The 2,708-nt window shown below is 44.9% G+C and overlaps 1 protein-coding gene across 4 annotated transcripts in view; it reads left to right on the forward strand.

The window, feature by feature from the left end:
• Positions 1 to 2,708, forward strand: part of Znf592 (zinc finger protein 592) — a 53,249-nt gene that overhangs the window by 9,466 nt on the left and 41,075 nt on the right. Inside the window, exon 1 of one of the 4 annotated variants that reach the window (XM_029479363.1) lies at positions 1,093 to 2,289. The exons of the other annotated variants lie outside the window; for them this stretch is intronic. The gene's annotated coding sequence lies outside the window, so the exon portion shown is untranslated. Of the gene's footprint in view, positions 1 to 1,092; positions 2,290 to 2,708 lie in introns of those variants that run through there. 4 annotated transcript variants of the gene reach the window in all.

Genomic DNA, 2,708 nt, shown 5'->3' on the forward strand with positions numbered 1-2,708 from the left:
TGGTTGCTGGGATTTGAACTCTGGACCTTTGGAAGAGCAGTCGGGTGCCCTTACCCACTGAGCCATCTCACCAGCCCCCTCCCTCCTCCTTTTTGTTTTGTTGTTTCGAGACAGGGTTCCTCTGTGTAGCCCTGCTATCCTGGAATTTTCTCTGTAGAGATCTGCTGGCCTCTGCCTTCCGAGTGCTGGGATTAAAGGGGTGTGCCACCACTGCCCAGCTTTTTTCTCCCCTCCTTAATTATTTTATGGGTGTTTTGCCGGTACTGCCCTACATGCATGTAGTGCCAAAAGAGGGTATTAGATCCACCCCACCCCCACCCAGGGAGTTATAAGTGTACCCAGGGGTGGGGTAAGGTGGGACTGGATTTCAGATGGTTATGAGTGAGATCTGGTCATTGAACCTGGATTCTCTAGAAGAGCAGTCAGTGCGTTCATCTACTGAGCCATCTTCTGGCCCCTAAAAGAAACTTTTTGATTTTGGTGTTTGAGATAGGGTCTCCTGTAGTGCAGATTAGCCTTGAACTTTCTATGTAGCTGAGATTGGCCTTGAATTCCATATTCTTCTACCTTCAAGTGTTAGGATTATAGTTTCGCGAACATGGACAGGAACAGTCTGTTTTGAAGCAAAGTCTGGCACATAGTGCCTAATATAGGGAATAAGGCTACTATACTTGGCTAGAAACTTTTCATGGCTATCAGATGTTATAGTCCCGAGGTTTTTGTTTGCTTGTTTGCTTGTTTTGTGAGACAAGGTTTCTCTTTGCAGCCTGGCAGTCTTGGAACTAGCTCTATAGACCAGGCTGACCTCAAACTCAGAGATCCACCTGCCTCTGACTTCCAAATTCTGGGATTAAAGGTGTGCCCCAGCACTGCCTCACCATCCCAGGCTTTTAAGCCACCTTTTTTTTCTGATACCAGGCCCATCTGGTACTCTATTATCTGGGTGAAAGGGTAAAGTGTATTTGATATGGATATGAAGGCTTTTGAATAGAGGTGGAATTTGATTATTTTCCAACCCCACTCCCCTTTTAATAAATTTTCAGTTAAAAGAATTTGAGAATTATTTAAGGAGAAAACAGATCTCTCATAAAATATAGACTGTATCATCCCTTGCCCCAAGTCCCAAGGGCTGGAGGGTGGTTCAGTGGTTAAGAGTGCATATTGCTCTTGCAGAGGACCAGCATCTGTGGTGGGTGGCTCACAAACACTTATAACTCCATCTCCAGACCATATGATACCTTTTCTGGCTTCCTCAGGTACACATGTGCACCTACCTACACACAGACACCTACACATACACATAATTAAAAATCGAATAAATGTTAAAAGCAGAAGTCTTTGCAGTGGCCTTTCTTCATCTACCTCCTGTTTATCCATTCCCTCTGCTCCTGCTGCAGGACTTTTCTGTTTGCTCATTTGCCCAAAACCTCTTCTCCTTAATCTACACTGCTCTTCTCTTTGTTTCAGAACTGAGGATATAGTCCCTCCAATTTCTGTTCTGGGAGTAGGAACTACAGTTGAGAAAGGCTTTCTGATTCCCCGGTCATGAACCAGTGACTCTTTCCTCAAGCTTACTGAGCCTTCTTGCCTTGTCTCCTGGGTGTTAGAATTACTCTCATAAACTACCACAACTGGCGTTATTTTTGAAGAATGAATAAATGTATGTGCACATGTATGTAGTGTACATATGATGTAGATGGGGGTGGAAGATAAAAAGGAAGAAGGATGCTCTGAGGAGAGGGAGATCCCTTTGGTAGGAGTAGGTGTTGGACATGGTTAATCTATGATAGTCTCCAGTCTTGTCTCTTACTAGTGATGTAACAGGGAAGGCAGTGGCCGGTGTTCTGAGGAGGTAAAGCAGCAGCTGCTGCAACATCAGCTCAGAGAACTTGGTCTAGGTCTAGATTCTGGAAAGCCTCCCCTTGGTGAAATCTGAGGTGATAGGCAGAAAGGAAGTATTTTAGGTTTGTTTTGTTTGAGCTTAGTAAATCACGTGATGAAATAGTTTTGAGGGGAGTTAGTCTCAGAGTCACACAACGTGATGACATAGGGAAAGACCAGAGGTGGTCAGGAGTGAGACAACAAACAGGTCAGAGGGCAGCCTTGGGAGGGAACAAATGGTATCACTGAGACTCGATGGTGCCAGGGTGATGTCTGCAGCATAGCCTCTGACAAAGGCTCTTAGTGCCCCAACCTTCAACATCTCTGTGGTGTCAAGCAAGTTTTGGAAGCGGTTGAAGTGTGAAGAGGAAGTAGGAAGCAGAGGCCGTCTTAGGTGGATAGGTGCTGGTAAGTAGGGGTCACATCCTTGGTGGTCTCTTCTCTGAGTGTTACCCCAGAGACCAGCTTGTTTGTGCTTTCTGGTCTGCTGAGAGCAGTTTCTTGCCTGGTGGAGCAATCCTTTATCTTGTGGTTCTAGGTACGCTAGGGTGCTATCTGAAATCCATTTGTTCCATCACCTCCTTTCAACTTCATTTTCTGTCTCTATAGCTCTGTTTCTCAGGACAGATTATCTGACTCCCAAGTCCATTAAAGGGATTAATTTGACTAGAAGTACTTATTCCTAAATAGGTTCTGTTTCATTAGGCTTTTTTTTTTTTTTTTTTTTTAAATTAGATAGAGTCTCTGCATTGCAGGCTGCTTTCAAATGTGGAAGGCCCCCTGCCTCAGGCTCCTGGGTACAAGTCATGGTTTGAGGATGGCGGTTC

This window comes from Mus caroli, chromosome 7 (assembly GCF_900094665.2).
Source record: "Mus caroli chromosome 7, CAROLI_EIJ_v1.1, whole genome shotgun sequence".
Classification (NCBI taxonomy): domain Eukaryota; kingdom Metazoa; phylum Chordata; class Mammalia; order Rodentia; family Muridae; genus Mus; species Mus caroli.